Source organism: Urocitellus parryii, chromosome 3 (assembly GCF_045843805.1).
Source record: "Urocitellus parryii isolate mUroPar1 chromosome 3, mUroPar1.hap1, whole genome shotgun sequence".
Taxonomy (NCBI): domain Eukaryota; kingdom Metazoa; phylum Chordata; class Mammalia; order Rodentia; family Sciuridae; genus Urocitellus; species Urocitellus parryii.
The window spans coordinates 7,078,232-7,106,222 of record NC_135533.1 but is presented as its reverse complement, the minus strand read 5'-3'; the positions used below and the strand labels follow the sequence as shown (position 1 = coordinate 7,106,222).

The 27,991-nt window shown below is 39.4% G+C and overlaps 1 protein-coding gene across 1 annotated transcript in view; it reads right to left on the bottom strand.

Annotated features, from left to right (window-relative positions):
* Ezh2 (enhancer of zeste 2 polycomb repressive complex 2 subunit) overlaps positions 1 to 27,547 on the bottom strand; it is a 73,605-nt gene extending 46,058 nt beyond the window's left edge. The window contains exon 1 of the mRNA XM_077795926.1: positions 27,478 to 27,547. The gene's annotated coding sequence lies outside the window, so the exon portion shown is untranslated. The remainder of the gene's footprint in view (positions 1 to 27,477) is intronic.
* Between the last annotated feature and the right edge of the window lie 444 nt (positions 27,548 to 27,991).

Genomic DNA, 27,991 nt, shown 5'->3' with positions numbered 1-27,991 from the left:
TATCCTTCCCCCAAACTTCATAACCTGTAACTTCAGTCTAGTTAAAGACATCTGATAAACCCTAATCCAAAGACACTCCTACAAAATATCTGACCAACTCTTTAAAACTCTCAAGATTTAACAAAAAACAAAAAATAAAAAAAAAACGTAGCTGAGAAACTACCACAGATCAGAAGAGCCTAAAGAGACATAATGACTAAATGCAATGTAGTATCCTGGAATGGATCCGGAAACAAAAGCCTTTGTGGAAAAACTGGTAAAATTCAAACAAAATATTTAGTTAATAATAGTGTACTAATACTGGTTTCTTAATTTTGGCAAATATACCATGGTTATATAAATCTAGAATTATTCTGAAAAAAAATAATTTTTAAGAGAATTGAGTTTTTCTAACAACCAATGTAAACAATCATTTTTAAAATGATAAACAGGGGCTGAAGATGTATGTAGCACAGTTGGTAGAGTGCTTGCCTCACATGCACAAAACTCTGGGTTCAATCCAGAGCACAAAAAAAAAAAAAAAAAGATAAACAGAACAGAAACACATTAAAAATATAAAATACTACTTTAAATTTTTAAATAGGAACAACAAAAATATGCACAGATGATTAAAACTATTTAAAACTGTAGAAGGTTAAAGACAGGTATCAATCAATAATTTTATGGGTCTTAACTTCAAAGGAATTTGAGAGAAAAATTTAGGAATTTGAGAGAAAAATTCCCACTTACAATTCTACTACTTTAATACTGTGCAACATTCCTTAAGAGAATTTAAAAGGAAAAAAAGATTTCCACTTTATGAGACTATAAAATGATATGTCTAATTGAAATGGTGATAAATTTAGGCTACATTAGTAAAAATACAAAAACTGAACCAAAAGAGCTAATTGTGCCACTGACTGTACATGTACTGATCAAATAAAACAAAAGGATAATATTCAATTCAGGGCTATTGGGAGGCGGGGAACAGAACATGCAAGTGAGGCAAGACAGGTAAGGTAAGGTTGGCAAGCTAACTTAGTGCTAAGGCACTAAGTGTCCTAGCCATGTAGTAAGGCAGTAGTATGCAGATATCCCATCAACCAGCAACATTTCATCAACAGCAAATCTAGTAGTAAAACAGGTTATAGGATTTTCTCTAGTAAATATCCAAGAATAATTTAATTAAATATCCATTAATGCAGAGTTCAGCAATTACACAATGCCTCAATGATCAACACAACTTTAAAGACTTTTCAAAAGGCATTAAAACTGGCATTCAAGGATTACTAGGTATAGAGAGCAGACTGACTCTGTGACTTATAGTAGTTTTCAGAATGTCTAACCCCAAATTACTCCATTTTGAGCATTAAGTGCTGAGGTAGAATGAATCTATACCTTGTTTGTACAAGTAAACAATCATCATCTGCCTAGCACAATCCTAAGGTCCAACGTAATAAATCAATCATGCTAATAAAAATGATCACCCGTGAACTTATCAAATTAATCAGAAGCACAAGGATGCATGAGCATATCAAACCCACATGGGAAAAACCAGGCCCATGAGTTTATGGAACATACCAGACCACCAAATGAGGATAACCTCTTCAACCACAACTCATGAAAGAAGGAGCGCCCTAAGACTGGACACAACAGCACTAACGCTGTTGTCACCTGGTCACTAGTCATGAGCCTTGCCCCAGAAAATCACCACAGCAACAATCCTCTGATCCTGTCCTCAAGCTTCAGCACAGCAGTTTCTCTTGCCTGTGACAACCACACAACAGCCCATTTCAATCTGACACTGCCATCTATCCTGACCCTGGCCTAGAATAAGTTCCTGCACTTTGACATCTCTGTACCTTGAACAAGTTCTTCAGCAGGTTCTAATCTTTTCTGACCACCTACAGTGACTTTTTGCACTCTTCCTTGGTTCTCAGTTCAGCTTCCTAAGCCCCTAAGGCTGCCTTAACCCTTTCTTACTCTTCCTTTAGTGTATTTATTTATACACACACACATTATATGTATATAATATAAACATATACACACACACACACACACACCTTTCTGTAAAGAATACAAATATATATAATTGTATAAAGTGTGAGTGTTATAGTTATTAGTAGTTAAAATTGGAATAAAAGAATGTGTGACCACCTGGCTTATGGCTATCAGGTGACCTATCAGTATCTGGTGAAATGCCAGTGTTGAGCATGGTGCAGCCTGTGAATTTATTGTTCTTCAATAAATTCTGACACTGTGGAAAGACACAAATGTGTTTTGTCTATGTTAATGGCATATAGCTTGCTAAGGACACTAGGTGGCCCTGTTTTAGTTATTAGTAGGTCCAATTTCCTAAAAGAAAAAAAAAAGATCAAAAATTAACACTTTATTAAATATATTTATGCAAATAACTATTCTCTTTAAAAATTAACATCATTTTATTAAATATATTTATGCAAATACCTATTCTCTTTGTTAATATTATGCCAAATTAAAGAAACGGATTATAAAACTGGTCCTGATGTTATTATATCATTCTATTATAAGCTCTAACCTAGGCCATCAGTTTTAACAAAAGGACATCATTAAATATGTACATCGAATTTGATAACCTGTATTTAATATGTAAATGTGCTTTTGTTTTACCAAAAGCAGTCGCTATCTGTACATTTTTAGGGATCATATTAATAAAATTGAGATAAAGTTGATCCTGGAATTCCATTCAACATTCAAAGAGTTTTGGTTGGTTGGTTGGTTGACAGTTAATGGGAACTGAACCCATGTATGGTTTACCACTGAACTACATTCTCAGCCCCTTTTATTTTGAGACAGGGTCTGGCTAAGTTGTTGAAGGTCTTGACAACTTGCAATCCTCTTGTGCCTACCATGCCAGGCTTCAATACTCAAGTTTTTAAAATACCATATTAGAGCCAGGAATAGTGTTGCACAGCTGTAAATCCAGCAACTTGAAAGGCTGAATCTCAAGTTCAAAGAGGACCTTATCAACTTAGTGAGGACCTCATCAACTTAGCCAGGCCCTCAGCAACTTAGAAAGATCCTGTCTCTAAATTAAAAAATAAAATAAAAAGGGCTGAGGATGTGAGTCTTGGTGAAGCCCCCCTGTGGATTCAATCCCTGGTACCAAAAACAAAACAAAAAAATCATATTAGAAACAAACTATAGTATTGATATAATTCAGAAATAAAGTGATAAGAACCCTAACTGGGTTGATGGTAGTAGGAATGGAGAGAGGAAAAAAAGATGGTGAGAAACATAACATCAAAATCCAGATGAAGTCATAATGAAAAGGAAGAATAGATCAAAAAGTAATATAGCCCTAAATAAGCCATTGCTATGACAAAGAGTTTGGATGAGACATTAATTATTCACATAGAAGTCAGCACAGAAAAAAAACAAAAAGGGTAGAAAATTCAAACACCTTTCTGAAGCATTTGTCTCATGACACATTTAATTTGTTATAGTCATTGACATTTAACATTAAAAATTAAAAACAAAATTTCATACTTTTTAGATTTTATTAAAATTGCAATAACAAGCCTATTGCATATTAATATAAATAACATCTTTTTAAAATTATTTTTTAATTTATTAAGTATTACACATTTTACATTTTATCTATTTCTTTAGTATACTAACAGAAGACTGGATTTTTGCATCTGCTTATATTCAATGTATTCCAACAAGTTGTTTTGGTTAAAATGTATGAATAAAATCCAATCTCAAACAGGTTGGCTAGAAAAGGGAAGAGTATTTGAAGAGTCTTTTGAGATAACTGTGGATCTTGCTAGTACACAAAACGTTCTGTGTAAAAAGTGGCTAGCTGAGCCTACAATTCAACCTCATTCCTCAAGACAACTATCATACTTCAGCAAGCAGTGGTACTTTCTTACAAGATTAGTTGCAAGGGGGAATCTGAAACTGTATCAATAAGCTTTTCCTACTCTGCTACATTAACATTCACTGGCCTATTCATCTTGAATGGGTCCTTAACCCTTGTATGATATAATAATTATCATCATTCTTCATTTGAAAAGTACTGGTCCAAATTTTCACAAGTTGACTTTTTTTTTAATCCCCTATTTGTTAAACCCATTAATCTCATCAGGAAGTTGAGCTGGGGATGTTTAGTTTAGTGGTAGTATAATGCTTGCTCATAATGTGTAAGCCTCTGGATTCAATCTCCAACACCAAAGGAAAAAGTCTAAGTACTGGGAAACTGTCAAGCTCACAGAAAGATACAAGTTTCCAAAACTTAATTTTTACTTGAAAGCTCAAATGTTCTCATTGCCAACAAATATAGTCAGCTATTTTCCTTGAGGTGGCAGGCTCACTTCCTCAACTTAAGGAAATGGCTGCCAAATAAATATCCAAGTCTTAATAATCATAGTTTATCAGTCCCTCTTTTAAACGAAAATGGAGGTTTCCATGAAAACTAGATGCAGTGGTCCATACCTGTAATTATCTGTAATTCCAGCTACTCAGGAAGGTGAGGAGGAGGATCAGAAGTTCAAGGCCAGTACCAACAATTTAGTAAGACCCTATCTCAAAATAAAAATAAAAGGGGTGGGATATAGCTCAGTAGTACAGAGGTTCAACCCTCAGTACCCCTAAATAAATATATAAATAAGCAGTTAGTGCCTCTAGTCCTTGAAATCCATCATGCACATTCCCATCTTGTTACACAGAATATTAAAAATGTGTCCAAAGATCAAGATTTAATAAAATTAATCCTTTTTATTCCTCCAACAAAATGGAGTTTTGTTTTATACTGCAAGTGCTAAGGAGCCAACTTTTTTTTTTCTTTAGTACTAGGAATTGAGCCCAGGTGTGCTTTACTACTGAGCTACATCTCCAGCCCTTTATTAAAATTTTCTGAGACAGGGTCTCACTTGTGATTCTCCCGCCTCTGCCTTCTGAGTCACTGGGTTATAGGTATGTGTAAATACGCTCAGCTAAAGTGCCAACAATTTTTTACCCACCACTGCTTTTGCACCATGGGCACAAATGTAAATGCAGTTTAAAAAAAAAATTAAAAGCAAGTAACACCTCAGAATTATATGAAAACAGTTTTGACCTTACAGATCCCCTGAGACCCAGGACCAATTTTAAAAATAGTTACCTTAAGTTTACCTATAAACTATATGAATCAGAAATCATGGTACCCTGCCTTTTCATTTGCCTAACAGAGAATATAGAACAGAAAACTTAGAACACATAATATATTCAAATTAGGTATTTCTAAAAATCAGATTTATAAGGATGAAAGCCTAGAAATCATTATTCTTGTAACAAAAAAAAAAGCTAATAATGTGAAGAATACTTAATAAAGGTATGGTTCCTTACTATCAAAAACTATGGAGTCCAAACAATAGTGTGCCATCATCTGTGTCAAATTAAGAGGCTAACACCAAACAAAACTGGTTTTAAACAATGGTTTCTGTTTTCATCCTTCTTCACCATTCATTAAGGGTCACGATTATCTCTTTGACCTCCTGCTATCTTGAAAGGACCCTATCCTACCAAACAACTCTCTATATGCTCATACATCACCCCACCCTCATAAAAGAGAAAAGAGACAAATAATCAAAAAATATAAGCTCACTGCTATGGGACCCAAACTTTCCATTCAAATGACTTGAAAAATACTACTTAAAAAAAAAATTCTGAAGCTTCTATTGAAAGACGTGGGGAAGTTGGAAATAGATTTTTTATCAATTAGTCAATAAGAATTTATTGAGCACTCTGGGCTAGGAATGTAACTCTCTGGGGCAGCACTTACCTAGCAAGCACACCACAAAAATAATAACAACAAAATATATTGAAGATTGTGAAAGGCTAAACCCTGTGAGAGCGCCATACAAATGTGGAAGGTGAAAGAAGAACCCATGCAAGACAAATCACCAGAGAAGTTCTGCTTTATTACAAAAGGCTATGTGCTTATATAGATCTAAGGATGGGAGGCAGGACTTAGGTAAACGACGGGGCACTTGTTTACTGGTAAGTTCTTCCAGATGTCAGTTCTGGAGCCTACGAAATTAGTTCTTATTGGACTGCGGTTTCCCACCAGCGGGATTGAATATTGGCGCCGGCGAGAGAATTGGCACCGCAGGACACAGAGACACAGGAAGAGAAGCTCCTGGTCGCCATTTTAGATAGGGCATATATGACCAACATTTCCCCCTTTTGTGTTGTTTTTGGAACAGGTTCATCATTTGACTCTAGCTGCTTCCTGCTGAGCGGGGGGCGGCGTCAGACCTAGAAAGGGGAAGTGGAGGAATGTTCAGGGAGGAGGTCTGAGAATACCCAGACAACCAGAAATAAACCCAGTGGCTATAGACAATGACTTCTGTAGGGGTGAAGTCTATAAAAAGTTCCTTGAAACCACAAGTCATCAATGGCATTGAACCAGTCCTGGATGGAGGAGATTGCTGGTATCAGCCACTGGTCTTGTAACAGGGACTCTAGTAAGTATTGGAAGCGTTGCCTCATCATGGCGTCACCAGAACCTGAAGAAGGTCAGAGCGAACAAAAACAGGATGAAGATAAAAATTAAAGCAAAGGTCAGTTTTGGGCAGAAGTTCCATGTTAGGAGACTGACAGAGAAGAGGCCAAGGGCCATGAGAAGTCTTAAAAGGACATAAAGGCTCAAAAATCCAGGATGGCAGGCTAAGAGGTCCTCCAGGCTTGTTGTCTCCCAATGTCTGATGTCCGCTGTTTTCTGTAAGCTTCAGCACTGAGTGAGCTGTTCTCTTGAAGATGTTGGGGGTTCATTGGTCATCAGGGGCTGATAGTTCCTAAGCAGAAGCTGGTTGAAAGTTTGATTAGAAATTTTCTGTAATTGGGTTTGAAGGAACTTCATTATTCAGGGCAAGAGACAGCAAAAAAGGAGTATCCCAATAAGGGGCCCCAAGAAAGGTAGCAAGTACGTGGCGAGAGAGGATTGGAAGAACCCCGCTATGGGATTAGGGGAGGTGGGTTTGAGCAATTGGGTGGATAATTCCTGCAATTTAACAACATTTTTTTCTATAAGCCCAGACTCATTAATATAGTAGCAACATTCCTCTCTGAGGAACAGGCATGTACCCCTTTTTCTGTAGTGAGGAGATCAATCGCCCGCCGATTCTGTAAAGCCACTTGTGCTAATGAGGTAACCTGCCGCTGCAAGGAATCCAGAGATTCAGCAGTGGTATCGAGTGCTTCTTGCAGTTTGTTGAAGGTCATTGGATGCCCATAGAACATGACCTATAGCTCCACCAGAGAGTCCAAGATTCGCCACTGAGGTTGTTAATGTGAGACCTACCAGAACCGGCAGAAAGACTGCCGTATGGGTGCGGGAAGGTGGGACCAATTGTCGGAATTCGGCAGAGGTATACAAAGACAGCTAAGGAACTACAGTAACCAAGAAACAGGTGCCGGTGACATTGGTCGTTGTGGTACTTAAAGACCCGTTGCACTAGAGGAAATGTCCAGGTTGCATAAAAGCAGGGCTCGATGGGGTACTATAGTTCAAGGAACAAATGGGTAAAGGATTCATTGTTGGTGAGTGGAAACAGATGAAAGGGAATGAAGCATTGGTGGAATAACTCTCCCACAGTGGGATATGTGCCACATGTAAAAGTTGTCCTTTCTTTGAGAAATTATAGTATTTGCTGAAATATTTCCTGCTGCTAATGGAACTGCTGCAAGAAACGGAGGACTAAGTGAAGCACAGAGGAAGCATTGAGAAGTAAGCACAGAAAGGGGTGGAGTTTAATAATCGGAGGATTTGGTGTAGCAAATTAAGCCATGTGGGAGGGGAGCCTGAGGGGGTTCAAGGCTCTGAATTCCCTTTGGATGGGTTATGAATAAGATCTTGAAGTTTCAATTCTGACTCCTTGATATGCTGGACTACTTAGATGGTTGCCTTAGATGGTGTTATCAGGGAGCGGGCAACAGTCATCCATCCTGTGGGTTTGGACTAACTCATTCAAGCGTAGACAGCAAACTCAACATAATCCCAATGTTTAGCATTGGGGTCAGTTAGTTATATCTAAAGTGTACCATGAGTTCTGACTCCCATGTTGCCCATGTCAGTTAAGGATTCCAGTTGCGGTGCGATGATTTGTAAAATGAACCAAGCATAACCAGTAAGAACACCAGCGGCAATAATCTTTAGCCTGATCAAAGAGGAAGCAAATGAAAGGATCTTTCCAGCTACTTTGAGTGAGGGACTTGGAAGGTGACAATATTAAGGACACAGAGGTGCAATTGTGGATAAAGCAAATTTTTTCATCAGCTGTGCGGACCTTCTGCATGCCATGTTTCGAGTATCATTCCTGAAGGGTAAATTTGTACATAGTAGGAGAGGAAGGTGAAGACCAGGCCCAACAGACCACAGAAAATAAGCAAAGAAAGAGAATTAGAGTGCTGGGAGAGCCCATTGTGCCTTCTTTAAGAGGAATTGGGCTGCGGGGAATGCTGTGTGAGCCTTAACTTAAAGGGATGAGATGGGTGTGGAGAGCAGGAGTAAAGGGGAGGTTCAGGAGGTGGCTCTTGGAGTTCCTCTGGGATGGTCCTGTCGTCAGTAGATGAGACCTCTTGATGGTATGGCTTCAACCTAGAAATGTGAATCCAGGGGGTGAGATGGTTGTCTGATAAGGAGAGTTTGGTGGCCGTGGGGGTACAGAAAATGACCGGATAAGGGCCTTCCCATTTTGGGGCAAAAGGCCCTTTTTCCTCCAGGGCATTATAATAGATTAAACTCCCAGGTGTTAAGGGAGGAGTGTTTGGAGAAGAGTCTGGGTCCGGAAGAAGCCAGTCCTGATATTTCCAAAGTTCCAAGTGGAGATGAAACAAGAGAGGCAAAGACAAATCTCGTGAGAGAGGTCCCTGTGAAACAACCAACCCAGGTAGTGTAAGAGGTCTTCCATACATTTTCTCAAAGGGAGACAGTAAAGATGGTTTCTTAGGGAGAGCTCTGATGGAAGCAAAGCCAAGGGAAGAAGCTTGACCCAGTCTAAATTTAATTCCATAGTCAATTTGGTAAGAACTTCCTTCAGAGTCCAATTTACCCTTTCCACTTTTCCTGAATCTTGGGGGCGATATGGACAGTGGAAATGCCACTTGAAGGAGAGGGTTTGAGAGACCTTTGTTGGCCCAGGTCATTCAGGGAAGGTCATTACCACACCGACCTAATAAGACACCCTCTGGAGCTTGCTTCAAATGTGGTAAGGAGGGACATTGGGCCAAGGTTTGTCCTTCGCCGAGGACACCCTCCACCCCCTGCCCAAAATGCCACCAAATGGGACATTGGGGGTCAGACTGTCCAACAACCTGGAGGGGGGGGCTGGTCAGCCGCCCCGCAACCCCAGCCTCTCCTAGGCTTGGCAGAGGAGGATTGACGGAGCCCTGGGCCTTCCCTCCCGACTATTACCATCAAGAAGCAAGAGCCCAGGGTCACCTTCCTGGTGGATGGACGCTCCATTACCTTCCTCTTGGATACTGGTGCCACTTTTTCGGTCTTGAGGGAGTATTGGGGTCCTACTACGCCCTCGAAAACTCCTGTTTTGGGGGTAGGAGGTAAACAAATTTTCCCTCGGAACCCCCCCCCATCATGTTATATGCAGGGATCTCCTTTTGTCCTTTGGCATTTTCGGCCTTCGGCATTCGCTTTCATCTTCCCTACTGCGGAAAACCTTGAAAGCAACCGCGAGGAGTCTGAGGGGTAGCAGGGCCCTGTTCAAGCTTCTTAAGCTTGGCTTTAATGTCAGGGTAGCTTTTGGCCAGGAAATATGTCATTAAGACATGGCGACTGCGTCTGTCAGGGGTTTCTAGGTCAAGGTTTGTGTACTGCTGGAGGGCTTTAGTTAGTCTATTCAGGAATTCTGAAGGTGTTTCTTCCTTCTTCTGAATGACCTCCTCCACCTTTTGAAAATTAACGGCCTTGCGGGCGGCCTTCTTCAGGCTTGCCAAGAGGCAGGATGCAAAAAGGTCACGAGAATGCAAGCCTCCAGGGGTGTTGTAATCCCATAGAGGATCCTGCTCTGGGACAGCGTGTGGGCCCATAGGGTGGTTGGGATTGGTTCTATGATTTTCATCAGCGTGGGCCTGGGCTAGTTTCCAGACCCGTCGCCTTTCCTCTGGGAAAAGTGTATTGGCCAGGAACATGTAAATGTCATGATGAGTGAGGCTATATGCTTGCAGAACCTATTGAAATTCCCGAATGTAAGTGGTGGGGTCAGTGGTGAATGAGCCTAGCTTCCTTTCTAGCTGAGTAAAGTCCGACATGAAGGAGGGTACATGTACTCGGATAAAACCCTCGGGACCAGCTACCTCTCGAAGGGGTGCGATTGTCATGGGGGCGGGAAGGGGTCCCCTGGACCTAGTAACAGGAGGGCTGAAAGAGTTGGTCGGCGACGGACAGGAAGAAGAGGAGGGGGAAGGGGCTGGAACGGAAGGCTGAGGATATATGGGATCAGGTGAAGGAGGAGGAGGGGATGGCGGGAGAGAAGGAGCAGGTGGGGCTGAGGGATAAGGTGGGGGTTCGTCTCCCGGGTCAAATGAGGAAGAGTCCGGGAGGTCAGGAGTGCAAGTAGGGGAAGGGAGGGGTTTGCAAGCAAGGAGAACTTGAGAGGGAGAGCATGAAAGGCAGAGAGCAGGGTGCTGTGGGAGAAGGCTAAAACCTTCAAAGTAGGGAATCTCCTTCCATTTTTTCAGATGCTGGCAGTAGTTAAAAAGGTCCCAAAGGTCCCGGAGAAGATCTGGATCTAATGAGCCTTCTAGAGGCCAATGATTGCCATTATCCAGAGGATATGTAGGCCAATCTTGAGTACAGAATTTGATCAGGAGTTTGGGCTTGATGTCTGGTATGAGAGAGTGTGTGGCCAGATTTTTTATTAGACATTTGAGGGGCGAGGTTTCAGGTATGGACAAGGAGGTGCCCATGTTCAGAGAAAGAGAGAGAGAGAGAGAGAGAGAGAGAGAACCTTCAGGCCGGAAAACGATCAGCAAGGGCTAAAAGGGCGTCCCCTTCTAAGACCTTGGGGATTGTGGAGACTCTAGGAAGAGTCGGGAAACAAGAGTCAGTGAGGGTCGTCACCCGAACTGCAACTCTCGGGAGGCAAAAGCCAGAGGCCACCAAGAACCTAGTACTAGGATTCACTGGTTATAGAAGAACGAGAAGAAACAGAGGAGTCTCTCGCCTGAACCCAGAAGCCTCACACCCCAAAAGAAAGTGGGTCATCAGAGAGTCCACTGCGGCCATAAAGGCCTTAGAGGGGTGGGTTCTCTCCCCTCTATCGGGCGTCAGGAGTGTGCAGGACGATCACAGTCACAGTTCCTGCTGTAGCCCTAAGAGGGTGACGAGCCAGGAGCGCCTGAAAAGGTAGACGAGGGCGAAATGTCTCGGTGGAGCCGGAGACACGGCTCTGTTAAAATGAGCTCACCCTCTCCTGGTTTCGGCAGAACCGGCGTGAGACAAATCACCGGAGAAGTTCTGCTTTATTACAAAAGGCTATGTGCTATCTAAGGATAGGTGGCAGGACTAGGGTAAACGAAAGGGCACTTGTTTATTGGTAAGTTCTTCCAGATGTCAGTTCTGGAGCCTACGAAATTAGCTCTTATTGGGCTGCGGTTTCCCGCCAGCGGGATTGAACATTGGCACCGGCAGGACACGGAGACTCAGGAAGAGAAGCTCCCTGGGCGCCATGTTAGATAGGGCGTATATGACCAACAGAAGGTACAACAGGTTTTAGTGTTTGCACTTCAGCGGATTATCTGTATACGCAACTACAGATAAGAATAATATAATGAACAGCATTTACACTCAAGAAGACTAAGAAAAAGACATGCCAGTAACTAATAAGGGAAAACAAAAGAAAAAATAAAGATCATATTTGTAGACCTAGTTTCAGTAGTACTAAAAAGTTAAAATGTACATAAAAATTACAGTAATTCGGCAATTTTAGCTGAATGGTAGACCATATTAACTTGACTATTGCAGAAGTGAGTACATTCCGCAGTCCCATATTTTCCACAAAAATAAGAACACTCTCCTCCTTCCAACAAAATAGCAAACTCATGACTTCAAAATGGATATCATTCCTGTTTATTTGAAAGTACTATTGCCTTACAAAGACATATTTTAGAAAAGAAACCAATTATGAGAAATGAATTATGATAAATGTTTTAAAGGATCTGCTTGAACAATAGATAAAACAGATTTAGTAACCTGACATCTAAAGGTTAACATTTTCTTTGAACACTATACAAAATCTATTTCGTAAGTTAAATTCTCAAATTTTGTTGGGTATGTAATTCAGTTTACTGAGAGACTGTTAGAGGAAAATGGAAAAAAAAAATACATATATGTGTGTGTGTGTGTGTGTGTGTACTAGGAACTAATGCAACAATATATAATCCACTGTAACTGAAGGATATGAGAAATACATTATTTCAATACTCCATTAAATATGAGCACAGAGAATAAGAAAGCAGATAAATCTGATGGCAGGATGTTCTTTCTTCTACCATGTCTATTTCAAATCTTATAACTCATATAAGCCAATATCTAATTTAACTTACAAAACCTAACAACACTGAGCAAAAGTTACAGAAAATTTTAATTTAGGTAAATATAAGGGATCTACCACCCTTATATTTATGGGATTGCAGCCTGCAAACGTATGCCTAGCTTAGGTAAGCATGGGATGATGACATACACCTGCTGTTCACACCAATTGCTCTGCATGTCTCTCATATCCAAGGGTATTTAGCCACTGGGAGTGATTCTATTATTTAAAGGTAAGTATGTCTCATAGAGCAACGGCACCAAGTACAAACCAACAACTCTGCTCAACATAAAAACAATGATCTATCCTCATTATAGAGGAAAGACAGGCTGGTCTTGGCCTTAGAGAAGGTATTTGCAATATAGCATCATCCTACAAACTTTTTTTTATTACAGGCAATTTTGCCAAACACTATTTTCACCTGGAACACTGACCTTATATCCTAATGCCAAAAAAAAAAAAAAAAAAAAGTAATCCCAGATCATAAAAAGGATTGGGTGGCCAAACTCCTAGTCCAAAATGTTAACAGAGACCTTTCACAATTTCCAAGTATCCTACAACCAATAGACTATTATCTGGTGGTTTAAATATCTGAGTTTGATATATATATATCACAGCCAGTTCTTTCAAGGTGATCAATATTATAAGTATGACTTCTTTAGTCTATGGATATTAACAGAACCCCTCACTGAAGCAAAGAGCCTCCAGAAACTCCTTTAGCTCACTCTGGCCCTACAATTCATGACTTGCAAAGAATAGTTAGCAGTTCAGAGACAAAATGGAACTAATGCAGGTAAGTGGCGGTTATTAGTTATTAGCCTTGTCACGGTTTTTGTCTACTTATCACAAATATAAAGAACTAGAAAACTAAAACATTCAAGTATTATTTATTTAACAATCACACTACTTTGTGCTATGGTTTGAATGGGTCTCCTTCAAAATTCAGCTCCCGTCAATAAGAGGGTGATCGGGTCCTGAGGGTTCCTCCCTCATGAATGGGATTAGGTGCCTTGATACAGGGGATGGACAGAAGGAGCTGTTCTCTGATTGCTCCTCCATGTTCTAGCATGTAAAGAGGCAGTAAGAAGGTCCTTGCCAGATGCCAACATCTTGATCTTACACTTCCCAGAACTGCAAGAAATAAATTTCTAAGTTACCCAGTCTTGAGTGTTCAGCAGCACAAAATAAAGACAATTTTCTTTATCCAAATACATCATTTGTTAGATTACTACTATATAACTTCGCTTATGAAAAATAATTAAGCCCAGAGAAAATATGTGAGTCCTTAAACACAGAAATGCTACAAAGAACTGATCAACCACAAAATCAGTTATATAATTCCTACAGTTACCTCACTGCAATTTCCAGACCAATACAAACATTCTTGGAGGTGGGGGGTGGGGGCGTTGAACAGAGACACTGCTATCTCAGCACTACCATGTGAGAAAAGAAGAAAATGAGAGCACTAGGATAAGTGACTAAAATTCAGGATCTACAGATTCAAGGATAGAAACACTGGACTTTTGTTTGGTAGTCTATATTTAAAACTTGGCATTTTTCACTTGTATAGAATGTCTCTAGAGGATATCTCACCTTTTATTGGAATAATTCTAATGGGTAAAGTATCCAATACATAGTTTGAAATAATTATCTTTTCTAGATAGAAAATGTATATGGCTGCAGCAACTGGCTACCACTTGCAATTACTAAACAAAGGACAATGTTGCTGGATAAATAAAAGAAAAGGAACTATTTTCTCTGAGTACAAGGATAAATTCTATAAAAATTGGGACCTAATGAGTTTGAACTTGCCCATTTAGGTTTGTTGGTTACACAGCTAATTTAGTCAGATACATCATAATACATTAAGATAAAAGCTTTTAGGTGGTATTATGCCCATAACACAGAGACATGAAAGAGAAAATAGGCCTATCATCAGTATCAGATGCTTTATGAATTAACTGATAAGAAATTCAGGAGAAATGCATATAATAATATCACTCAATTAAAAGTCAGCTAGGAGGGGCTGGGACTGTAGCTCAGAGGCTAAGCACTCGCCTAGCATGTATGAGGCACCAGGTTCAATCCTCAGCACCACATAAAATAAATAAATATATATAGATATATAAAACCTATAACCAAAAAATAAACATTTAAAAAAGCCAGCTAAAAATCACACAATCACCTGTGATGGTAATGTGAACTTAACTCCCATATTTTCTCCAAATCTCCAGAGAAATGGTTCTAAGTGGGTGACAGAAAATCAAATGCTTAGAAGTCCTGGTATTTAGAGCTAAAAAGGACCTAGAGACCTAGCAAAAACCTACTCCAACTATTTAAGAGACCTTAGCCCCATAGTAATCTAGGCAAGTTACTCACCTTCACCAAGCCTCAATTTCAAAATCTGCAACACTATGCCCAAGGCCCTGGGTTCAAACCCTAACACCACAAAATAAATAAATAAATAAATAAATAAATAAATAAATAAATAAATAAATAAAATAAAAACAAAATCCACAACATGAAGAAACACTTTCTGTAGAAAGTGATAAACCCAAACTGTTCATTTGTTCATTATTTGGTGTTCTCATTCATTTTACAATGAAAATGAGATTCACAAAATCTACTTGCCAAGGACCTACAACTTGTTTAATGGAAGAACCCTATCAGAGCACATCATTCTGTGCACATCTAACTGCCAGTGGAAAGCAGCCCTTAAAAAATATCCTCTTTAGCCAGGTGCAGTGCTGCACACTGTAATCTCAACTTGGAGGCTGAGGGAGGAAGACTACAAATTTGAGACTAACCTCAGTAAGTTAGCAAGGCTCTAAGGACTTAGACTCTGTCTCAAAAGAAAACATAAAAAGGAGGCTGGAGATGTGATTCAGTGTTTTCGCAACCCTGAGTTCAATTATCAATAACAAAAAGATTTTTTAAATAAATATCTTCTTTACAGCATAACTTGAGTTCTCTACTTCAAGAAGACAAATATGTTCCAGAGAGGCAAAATTATTAATGGGGGAAGTGGGACAACTCTACACTTCCTTCCTCTATGCTGGTACAAGCAACATTTCTGTCATCTGTAAGTCCTCACTGATTACTCCAGAAGGACTCAAACACAAATACTTGCCAACAGCATCCTTTTGCTACCTAACAGAATGACAGGTCAGCATGCTGTTTAAAGTACTTACAAAGTTCATCTAAATAGAATTTCTTATAAAATTCATAAGGATAAGATGCGAGTTTCCCCACTTAACAATCAGTGTATGGTATTTATTTTTTAAAGTAATTAAAAGGCATTATTTTCAATAAATTAAAAAGTAAAATGTCGGGCTGGGATTGTGGCTCAGGGATAGAGCACTGGCCTAGCACGGGCAGGACCCGGGTTTGATCTTCAGCACCACATAAAAATAAAGGCATTGTGTTGTGTCTATCTACACCTAAAAAATAAAATATATTTTTAAAAAAGTAAGGGCTGGGGATATGGCTCAAGCGGTAGCATGCTCGCCTGGTATGCGTGCGGCCCGGGTTCGATCCTCAGCACCACATACAAAGATGCTGTGTCCGCCGATAACTGAAAAATAAAATATTAAAAAAAAAAGTAAAATGTTTGGGGCCAATAAACATAAATATATGCTCAATCTGCTTTATGCAAATCCAACACAATGAGGTAGCATCTCATACCCATTAGGTATGGCCACTATCAAAAGAACAGAAAATAAAAGCGTTGCCAAGGATATGGAAAAACTGGAACCCTTGCTCACTAATGGTAGGAATGTAAAATAGTACATTCATTATGGAAAACAGTAGGGAGGTTCCCAAAACAATTAAAAGTAGAATTACCATGGAACCCAGCAATCCCACTTCTGGGTATATGAACAAAAGAATTTAAAGCAGGATCTCAAAGAGATATTTGTACATCAACATTCACTGCAGCACCATTCAAAATAGTTGAGAGGGAAAAGCCACCCAAATGCCCATCAACAGATGAATAGAAGTTTTAAAATGTAATATATACACATATAATAGTACACAGCTTTAAAAAAATAAAAAGGAAACCCTGACACATATAACATACATAAACCTTGAGAACATAATGCTAAGCAAAGTAAGCCAACTGAAGAGGGCATACACAGTATGATTCCACTACTCATGAAATATCTAAAGTAGTCAAACTAGTAGTAGAAACTAGAAAGGTATTTTTTGGCAAAGGTTTGGGATGCACAACAATATGAGTATATTAACAGTACTGAACTATATACTTAAATAATGGTAAAAATAGTAGACTTAATGTTATGGAGTTAAGTTTGGGGTTTTGTTTGATGGTTTTTTGTTTTTGTTTTTGTGGTGCTGGGGCTAGAGCCCAACAGCCTCATGCATGCTAAGCATACATTCTACCACTAAGCTACTTCCCCAGCCCTACTATGTGTGTGAAAATAAACTTACCCTTATATACATAATATACTTTTTGTTATCTTGTTTCTGCAAGTGTGTAACATTTTAAACTAAAAATTAAATGACTTGTGAATTAAGAGGAAGTTTATTTTCACATTTAGTACACATACACACTATTTTTTTTTTACAATAAAAAAAAAGAGTAAAATGTGTCACTTAAGGACTGCATGTATATTAGGCACAGGGCAGGTTCTCAATAAATAGTAATTAGTTCTGATTTATAGGCACAGGTTGGTATTCATTACAAATACAATACAATGAAATTTATAAACTATGATATCAAAAAACGCAAATGTTGGTAGCTGGGGTTGTGGCTCGGTGGAAGAGCGCTTGCCTAGCATGTGTGAGGCACTGGGTTGAGTCTCAGCACCACATACAAATAAATAAAATAAAGGTCCATCAACAACTAAAAAATATTTTTAAGATATACAAATGTTATCTTAATGGGGATTTAAATCCTTCAACTGTTTAAGTAAAATCAACTAATTTTCTTAGATTTGGCTTATACGCATTTCTCGGTCTTTAGTACTAAAAAAGCAAGGCACTACAGTGGATAAAATAAGTCATGTTTTGACTTTTGAATACTTTTTTTTTTTTAACTTTTTGGAGACATCTTGATGTGCTTTGCAAAAATTTAGTTCCCATGAACATATCTGAGCAATGAAGATCATCATGAGTTAAATTTTAGACTAATCATTTAAGCATCTTCTTTCACTTCTTTGCATCAGAGTTCCTCAAGCTTTCTGACTTTAGCTATATCTACTAAAGATCCAAATTTAAAATTTTGTAATATGAAAGCAGCAAAATTCACTGGGTGATCAGCATAAACATGCAAAACTCACTTGACAGATCCTTCTGGCTCTACTTAAGGGGAAGAGATAGTGTTAGATGATTATTAATTTCTGCTAGGAAAAATTCTCCCAAGCATTCAGGGCTCTGGCCCACAAAAAATCTGGTAAATATTTTATCTATAATATACAAAGCCCTTTTCTAAAGTCTGCTATAAAATGAAGAGTTCGGGGAGAGAAAAAACACAACCAAGCAATACAAGTGCTATCTAAGAAACAGCTGTCTGTCCAGTTCAGCTGGGACAGAGAAAGGGGCATTTTGAGCCACAGGCTAAACAGTGTCTTGAGATGCTAAAATGGTAAGGCAGAGATCCAAAAAGAGATCTCTTTAAAATAAAATACACATTCTTTATTTACGCTGATCGTCATCCATTTGGTATATTCATAGGAGTTGAATTTTCTGTAGACTGGTAAGAAAACCAGTTGAGATCAATAGGGGAAACATATAAGAAAATGCCAGAAATAAGACTAGTTAAGAGGGTTTGAGCTGTTCTGTAAACTGCCCAGAATGCTAGCTTTGGAACTTTTTTATATGAACCTATAGTTATGGGAAAATTGAGCTCAACAATGGCATGATCACCTGGAGTGGTATATGACATCCAACAAAAACCCAAAGGCTTGCTCCCTCCTCCCCCACTTCATTAAACAGAGAAGCAAAGTTTATGCATTACTTGAATAAAGCTAAAAATTATTGTGGAGAAAGTTAAGTATTAAGTAAAAGATAAAGTGACAGTTTACAGAAATAAAATAGTATACAGAATATGAAAAGCCAATCATTTCTATAATAAAAAATTTACTTACCTGTATCAGAACAGGTAGACTAAATTTGACAATCTAGTCATTTCTACATACTACATTCTAAGATCAAGTATTTTATTCAAGTATATTTTACCGCTTAAAAAAAATGGATTGTCTTTCTTGTAAGAGATCTTTAAGATATAAGATCAAGTTTACTTTTAATTTCTTATAACATTCTCATTTATCCTTTGAAGAAAAAAGGTCTCAGTAATAAAGTTCTAAATTATGCAAAAGGAAAACTTGAAAGAATTACTAATATTACCACTTTCAAAACTAGTTAAATTTGAAGACTAGTCATGCTACACACAGCAATTTATATAAATAATATACTTTTTGTTATGGTGTTTCTGCAAGTGTATCACTTTATACTAAAAATTAAATGACCTGTGAATTCAGGATAAGTTTATTTTCACATAATTAACCAAATTTAAACTATTATTCTCCCAGTATCAACAATGTTTGACTTATATATTTTTTTTAAAAAAACTCAAAATCAAAACTAAAATATTAAGGATAAAGTATTGCAATACAAGGTGAAAGAGAATATGTACCCTGAAAATATAAAGATCTCTTGCAAATGAACGAGATAGACAATCCAATTTTTTAAATGGGCAAAATACTTAACAAAAATAAAATTCTCTCTCTCTGTCCACCCCCAATGGAAAATCAGCATACAAGAAGATATTTAACATTACTGATCTGGGAAATGCAGATTAAAACCACAGTGAGATACTTAACACTCATTAAATGGCCATTTCTTCAAAGACTGGAAATGCAAAGATTGGTGAAGATGTAGAGAAACTGCAGCCCCTGTGCACTCCCAACTGGAGCTGCAGCTTTCAATGTATGGCACTTTGGAAAACAGTTTGGCAGTCTATATCTTATAAAGTAAAATCAATATTTACCACATGACACAGCAAGACAATTCCAAGGCATTTGCCAAGAGGAACTAAAACATATGTCAGTAAAGATATGAATGGTCATATCAGCTTTATTAATAGCAAAAAACTGAAAATGGCCCCACATATCTATCAACAGGTAAATGAAGTTAAAAAAAAAAAAACTGTAATATGGGCTGGGGATGTAGCTCAAGCAGTAGCGTGCTTGCCTGGCATGCTCGGGGCGCTGGGTTCAATCCTCAGCACCACATAAAAATAAAATAAAGATGTTGTGTCCACCGAAAACTAAAAAAATAAATATTAAAAAAAATTCTCTCTCTTTAAAAAAAACCTGTAATATACTCAATGAACTACTAATCAACTAAGAAACAAAAAACTAATGATATAAGCTATAACACAGATATTATTTCAAAAACATGTTAGATAAAGGAAGTCAATCATAAAATATATATGTATAGTATAACTGCATTTACATGAAACTCGTGAATAGGAGAATTCTAATCAGTGGTTGAGAGAGAATGAGATGATAGCAATGTTTTATAAATATATATATCTTGATTGAGGTGGTGGTACAGGTATATACATTTGCCAAAAACTCTTTGTACCATTAAAATGTATGCATTTTGTTGTGTGTAAATTATAGGTCAATAAAGTTGACTTTGTATCTAAAAAATTAATACCTTTCTAGAAAACAATTTGACAATGTCTATTAAAACTTGAAATGTACATAATCTTGAAGTGGCAACTTTTCTTATACAAAATTCTCACACAAATGTTCAAAGTTAGAAGGATGTTCATTTCATCTGAAGAGAAAAACCAATATATAAAAGGAACAGAGGGCTGGGGATGTGGCTCAAGTGGTAACGCGCTTGCCTGGCATGCGCGGGGCGCTGGGTTCGATCCTCAGCACCACATAAAAATAAAATAAAAATAAAGATGTTGTGTCCACCGAAAACTAAAAACAAATAAATATTAAAAAATTCTCTCTCTTTAAAAAAAAAAAAAGAACAGAGGGCTGATTTGCTGTATGATAATACATTTGTAAACTGAAATACTATGCATTCCACTTAAAAAGATACAAAGCCTGATAGCTTAGAACACCAGGCAGCAAACTTTTTGTGAAGAGCTACTGATCTTTCATCTTGGCAGGCCACAGCCAGTCTGCCCTAGGTATTCTTTTTCTTAGGGGCAGGGAAGGTGGGGTCATTAAAATTCTTAGCTTGTGAGTTTTTTTGTTTGTTTGTTTTTGGTGCCCGGGATTAAACCCAGGGGCAACCACTGAGCCACATCCCCATCCTTTTTTGACATTTTTATTCTGAAACAGGGTCTCACAAAATTGCTGAGGCTAGCTTTGAACTTGCAATCCTCCTGTCTCAAGCCTCCCAAACTGCTGGGATTACAGGCATGCGCCACCGTGCCCAACTAACTTGTGGGTCTTACAAAAACAAACAAAAAAAAAGGACAAGAGGCTGAAGGTGTAGCTCAAAGGTTGGGTATTTGCCTAGCATTGGCGGATGCCCTGAGTTTGATCCCCAGCCTTACCCAAAACAACACTGAAGAAATGGGAACTTTAAACCAAAGTGTCCAAATTAAATCCTTCCTCGATGGGCATGTAGCCCAGGCCTGTAATCCCAGCAGCTACAAGGGCTGAGGCAGTAGGATCACAAGTTCAAAGCCAGCCTCAGAAATAGCAAGGCACTAAGCAACTCAAGTGAAATCCTGCCTCTAAAAAAATACAAAATGGGGGGTGGAGGGGAGGGGTGTGTGGATGTGGCTCAATGGTCAGGTGCCCCTAAATTCAATCCCAGTACCAGTAATAAATAAATAAATAAATCCCTCCTCAACTACTAAGTAGTTCTTGTTACCCAAGTGCTCCATCTCTTGATGTTAAGGTTATCTATATAAAATAATGAGCATAAAGCATTTAGACCAAGTGTTAAGCACATAACAAGCCCTAAGAGAAATAGCCAATCTCAATAAAATAGATCTCTGCATTGGCCTAAAAAAATTGTGTTAAAACCAAATAACTTGGTTTCATTTTTATAATAGCTTTGTAAAAATACACATTCATATACAAAAATTTGGGAGGAATATATACCAAACTACTAATAGGATTATAGGAATCAAAAAATCATTCATCTTAAAAACATCTGTATTGTTTCAGTGTTTTAAACTGAACACAGCTCTCTCTCTGCTTCCTGACTGTGTCCTGAGCCACTTTCCTCCATACACTCTTCCTCCATGGTTTGCTGCTTCTCATCAAGCACCAAGGAATGGAGCCAGCCTTCTATGGACTGAGACATCTGCAACACTGAGCCCCAAAATAAACTTTTCCTCCTGAAAAAAAAAAAAATAATCTGAGTGCTAGCATGGTGGCACATGCTTGTAATCTCAGCAGCTCCAGAAACTGAGGCAGGAGGATCCCAAGTTCAAAGCTAGCCTCAGTAACTTAGCAAGGCCCTAAGCAATTCAGTAAGACCTTGTCTATAAATAAAATACAAAAAGGGCTGGGGACGTGACTCAGTGGTTGAGTGCCCCTGAGTTCAATTCCTGGTACCCAAAAAAATAAATAAACAAACTGAAAACATTACTTTTAATCAACGGACATTTCTAGAAATAGATAAAAACTATGTAGCACCATTTTCTTTGCATACCTAAGCACACATTTAAACTTGAGAAATGTTTGGTTTAACGAATGAAAAATACATCAATTCAAAAACAATATTGGTGCAATAATAAACTTTGTGCCAGGGTTCTAAGGTTTGGTGAATATTAATTTCTTTATTTGTCACAATCACTTTATTTTATTTATTGATTTTATTGGATGTCATCATTACCCTTACCAATTTACAGATAAGAAACCTCAAACTATTAAGAAGACAACATCCCAAGCACAAACTAGTAACTCAGGAACTGAAACCCAAGCAAGCACCTTCTAATATACCCCCCATAAATTCATACTATCAAAGCTATGGCTGAGACAGAAATCTTCAAAGACATCTTTTAGTGCATAAACTACAATGACCTACTTTTAAATGTAACTGATTGGTTCAAATGAACTCATTCTTCTTGGAGGTGATATATCTTTAATATCCAATAAGTCAGCATTATAATATATAATATGGGATTCAAAGAGAATGGAAGTTTGGATCCTGACTTCAAATAATCCTGAACAGGTTCTTAACCCCTCAAAACCAGTTTCTTTCAGTTAAATTATAGATACAGGTTTGTAGAGTGCATTGTTTTGTATTCTAGTAAAATATATGCAATGTTTACCACTTTAACCATTTCTAAATGTCCAATTCCGTGACATTAAGTACCTCTGTACCTTGCTATCCAAGAAAGCTAAGTTCCAGAACTCTACACAGATACCCAAATCCATACTCAAACTCCTTGGACAAAATGGCACGGTATCTACACAGAACATACACACATCCTCCTGTCTTACCACATTACCCAAGCTGGTATCACCCTCCTGGATTCAAGCAATCCTCCTTCCTCAGCCTCTCAAACAGCTGTGATTACAAGGGTACATCACCAATTTTGGTGACAGGGTCACTTTTAATGCATGACATAAAGCAAATGCTATGTAAATTGCTATTATAACACACTGTTGCAAGGAAAAATATCTGTACATATTCAGTACAACACTATTTTTTGGTAATATTTTCAACCAGCAGTTGGTCAAATCTGTGGATACAGAAACTGTGGACATGGAAGGCCAACTGTACAAAGTACTATTCAACCATCCATCTATCCATCATCCCCATCATCTATCTCCAGAATTCTGTCATCATTCTAACCACAAATTCTATATTCATTAAATAATAACTCCCCATTCACCTCTCTTCTGTCTCTGGTAACCTCTACTTGCTGCCTCTCTGAAACTGCCTATTCTAGCTACCTATACAAATAAAATCATTCAAGTTTTGTATGTTTTTTTGTACAAAAGGTCATGTCTGACTTACTTCATTTAACATAATATCCTTGAGGTTTACCCATGTTGTACAGTACGTACCAGAATTTCTTTTATTTCAGAATATTTTACTGTATGCATATAACATATTTGTTCTCATCTTTTAATAGTTGCAGAGTAGATTTTATAAGAATTTATAAGAATTAAAAATATTCAATATGAATGTTACCATAGTAAGAAACCAAGCATCTGGTAAATAGTAGGCACTTTAATATACAATTCACATGTTACTTAACAACAGGATACATTTTCAGAAATGCACTGTTAGGCCATTTTTTCATTGTGTGTACATCCCTGGGTGTACTTATACAAATTAAGATGGCTACAATGTCACCAGGCAATATCAGCTTATGGAACCACCCTTACACATATGATCCATCACTGACCAAAACTTCAGTATGCAATGCACAACTGTAATTCCTTTATTCATTTCATTTTTGGCATATTTTTCTACAAAGTGGAAAAGTATGTAACTGTATCAAATGTTTGAGATATTACTGGATTTACTAATCTATATCATTTTAAAAGAATAAAGAACATCCCAGTAAGTGATCCCTAACTACATCATAAGGAGTCTAGTCAGTTTCAGCTTCAAGACCCACCTCTAACTATTCTAAGACAAAATACATTAATTCTAACACCTTCCAATTAAAAAAATATGCCACCCTCTTTCTCTCCCCTTCCTCATATTTTTGCACAACGGTTTATCAATATCAAATCAAACAGATACTACATGCTAAACATCCACATGATTCATCAAGCTTCTCTCTAGTTGCCTAAAATACCAAATATAAATACCAACAGATATACTTAATTTACAATTTTCAATATCACAGATTATAACAAGGAAAAAACACTGGAACTGATTTACCTTGACAATTTTTCTTCTTTGTAATCATTACTTCTCAAAAAGGGTGGAAAACACCTTACAAAGTTCCTCATGACATAAATATTAATATATCCTGTTTGCTTTGCAAGTTCCTTTGTCAAATTATTTCACTACATCTTTCATGTTTCCTTAATTTATTCAATTATTCAAATTCCTATTCTCTACCAACTACCAACCTAGATGATAGGTATACAAAGAAAATAAGAGCCTCTGACTTGAGGCACTTAAAGAGTATAGTATTGAGGGAGAGGGATGAATGAACAGTGATTACAATACAATTTGATATGAGCTATAATAAAAGTGTGAACAAAGCCCTATGGGAATTCAAGAGTGCCTGGGAATTCAGGGAAGGCTTCTGCAAGGTAAAACACATCATCTGATGAACCTTCCTCTGAATTTAATGAACTGTTCCTCTCCACCTATGCTGCCCCAAAGGTTTCACTGCCCCACAAAAATTTTTCATCATCTATATTGACATAAAGACTTCAAAGCTAATTCATAAATCATTTCTAATTGACCCCATAACTCATTATATCATCATCAAATTTTTCATGCTGGTTTTTAAAAGCAGCATATCAACTTTCTTAATTATTCACTTAAAGACCAATACTAAAATAAATTTATACTTCTTAAGAACAACACTTCAAAGGACAGAAGAGATCCTGGAAAAACTCCAGTGTGACCTGGAGAAATTTGCTTGAAATTTTTAAATGACAAACAGGAAGACAATCACACATATGTATCTATGCAAGACAAAGCCAATCCCCTCCCACCCCCAAAGAAAACTATTTGTCTAACTACACTAAATCAACAAGTGTTTTTCTTTTCTATCACTGCTACTTAAACTAAATATATTCTTAATTCTACCAGAAAATAATTTAAAACAAAAATGTTAGCCAATTTGCCAGAGGCTTCTTAAAAAATACCTTGTGGCAAAGAGAAAGAGCAAATATCGAATACAGAAAATACAGAACAAAATGAAAATTCTTAAATCCTAAAATACCCAAATGTCTTGCCAAAAATCTGCACTGCAAAAGTAGCTCATCTCATAATAATGGACAAGACTCTCAACAGGATTTTTAAATATTGTTATTAGTAACTAATAAAAACATAAATCTTACTTTACAACCCCAAAACAGCAACACCTGGGATGTTTTATGTTCAACACTACAAAACGGATCCGATTCACTGCATGTCTTTGTCTCCATTTGTTTGAAAGTTAGCAGATGCACAGGTTATGTCTTCCATCAGAGGAAACAATGTAACCAGAAGAGAGCCTATATTCCCAACTTCTTGACATATATTCACTTCCAACAAAATAAGAATTTATGACGGGATCTTCCTAAATGTGTCTCGGACTTTAAACATGACATTCTCAACACACCTCCGAAAAGAGACAACAGGATTCTTTATATTTAAGACCAAAATCCCATCCATTCCTAACTTCAGAGATGGTGAACAAGGAATTAAAATACATCTTAAATACTTTCTTTTCTTGCAAATCAAATTATGAATAAAAAGGTTTACACACCTGTTTTGCATTTTATTCCTTGGTATAAATTAATTGCTAATGCTGATGAATGAAAATCAATGGAAAATAAACTTCAAAACCCTTAGAAGCATAAACTACATTCAACTAAACCATCATTAAAAGTTTATTTTTCAAATGTTTCATGTGACATTAACACTATAAAATTAGACTGATAAAGACCATTTTGAAGCCTAGAAAGTAAGCCTTGTAGTAAACCACTGCAAGTATCAAAGACAGATTTTTACTTCCAAATGAATTTAAATTTTATAGATCCTGTGCGATAAACAAAGGAAGTTTAGTTTGAACTGCGGGCAGCACACATGCAATTTCTTAGGCAACAAACAGTTGTCCATCCAGTCTTTTCTGACTCACTAATGCTATTGTTCACGGAAAACAAGACCAATTAATAAGAAATTGCCAACCCTGTGGTCTAAGCACACATTCGTCACAGACACTTTATTTCGATCACCTCTTCTACTATATCCTCATTCAACCCCCGGGGATTTGGGAATTAATCACTAAATGACAGTTGGTTTCGTTAGCACCTGTCGCCATTCTCATATATATCACGCAAGTTGGCCAAAACAGCCCGGCATTTTTTGTTTTTGTTTTTTTGGGATTACGATTTTTTACAAAATGGGAACTCACGAGACATTCACCAAGTTTTCCAAAAGACCAAGCCTGTGCTTCTCCACTCCTCCGGTTTTCAGAAAGTAACCCTGCGGCACGCATCTCGTGCGGATGGCGGAGGACACCCAATGCAGTGGGCACTCCACGGAAAGCCCTCCACGCCAACACAGCCGAGGGAGGAAGACAGCTCCGCTCTTGCCTCCAACTTAGCATAAAGCTCGGCGAGCGCGGCCCGAGACCGGGGCACGGGGTTTCGGACTGCTCCCGGGAAATGTCAGCCGCCAGCCACCGGGTCCCACGCCGCGCACGCCCTCCCGCAGCGCCCGGGCCGGGGAGGCGGCGCCGGGCGGACGGGGGCCGCGGGGCCAGCCCTGCCCACCCGCGCCCGCCCACGCCCCCGCCCGCCGCGGCGGGACCCGAGTGTCGCGCCCTCCCCTCCCGCCGAACCCTCCCGGGGCACAGTCCGCCCTTTGTCTGAGTGTGGACTCGCGGCTCGGTCCCACCAACTTGTCTGTCCCGTCCCACCCGGACCCTCCCGCCGCCCCGCCACACAAAGGAGACGTGAGGCTCGGGGCTGCCACTCCGGACCGGCCACTGGAACGCCCCCGGCCCGGGCCGGGGCAGACGCCCGGACAGGAGCCCCCCGCCCCGCGTCCGCATCTCCGCGGGGGGGTCGGCGCTGTCCACTCACGGGGTCGCTCCGGCCAACCCCGCGCCTCTCGGCCCCTCCGAGGGGGTCTCCCCTCACCCACCCGGGCCCCTACAAAAGCGGCGCCCGGGAGAGCCCCGCTAGGGCCATGCCGGGGACCAGCCGGGCAGCGACCGGGAGGTCCCGGCGTCGCCATCGCCCCGGGTCGCGCTCCAGAGCTTCGCCGGCCGGCCGCCGACAGCGCGCGTTACCTTCGTCCCGCGCGCCAGCCCGCGCCTCTCCCGCGCGCCGCCGCCGCCGCCGGGGCTCCACTGCCTTCTGTGTCCCACTGGGTGTCGGACGCGACCGGACCGAGCGCCAAACGCGGCAGCCCAATCGCCATCGCTTTTATTTGCCCCCCCGCCAAGTCCAATGAAGCGCCACCCCGATTGGCGGGATGCGAGCGGGTGCCCGTCCAATCACAGGGCCCGCCGGGCGTGGAGGCGCCGAGCGATCCCCACGCAGAGTGCGCTCGGGGCTCGCTGGCGGCGCGTGCGCGGGTGGCGGGGCTCGCTCTGAAGAACGCGGCTCGCAGTGTGGAAGCGCCGCCGCCGCCGCCGCCTCTTTGTTCTTTCGCCGAACGCTCGGCGCCTTTCAGGAAAGCGGTGGGCAAGCCGGCGGGGACCGGGGTACTCGGTGGAGGCCGAAGCTCTCCGCGGGCGGGGAGGACGGGATGGCGGGAACCGGCCGGAGGGCGGGACGATGCGCTCGCTGCTCTTGGCGGGA